Raw genomic sequence first — 308 nt, forward strand, 5'->3', positions numbered from 1 at the left:
TTCTGGTGCATTAGTGCTGGTATGATCGATTGCTGAAAGGATCTTACTAGTTTTACTACTTAACACGTCTCCAATGTGTTGGCTCAATCCGTCTAACGCCTATTAATTCTTCGTGGAAATTCCGATCAGGACAAGTGATGACTATTTGGAAACCTTACGGCGAGGAGATTGTTTTGGAGAAGTCATTATGAACAATTAACATCTTTTTAATAATTTTTTTAAGTGAAAATACATTAAAAATGCATTATAATATTCAATTAAATGCCCGGCGTCCGGGTTTTCAACAAATTAGGAAATAATTCAAAAGA

The sequence above is a fragment of the Papaver somniferum genome, unplaced genomic scaffold (genome assembly GCF_003573695.1).
Source record: "Papaver somniferum cultivar HN1 unplaced genomic scaffold, ASM357369v1 unplaced-scaffold_22840, whole genome shotgun sequence".
Taxonomy (NCBI): Eukaryota; Viridiplantae; Streptophyta; class Magnoliopsida; order Ranunculales; family Papaveraceae; genus Papaver; species Papaver somniferum.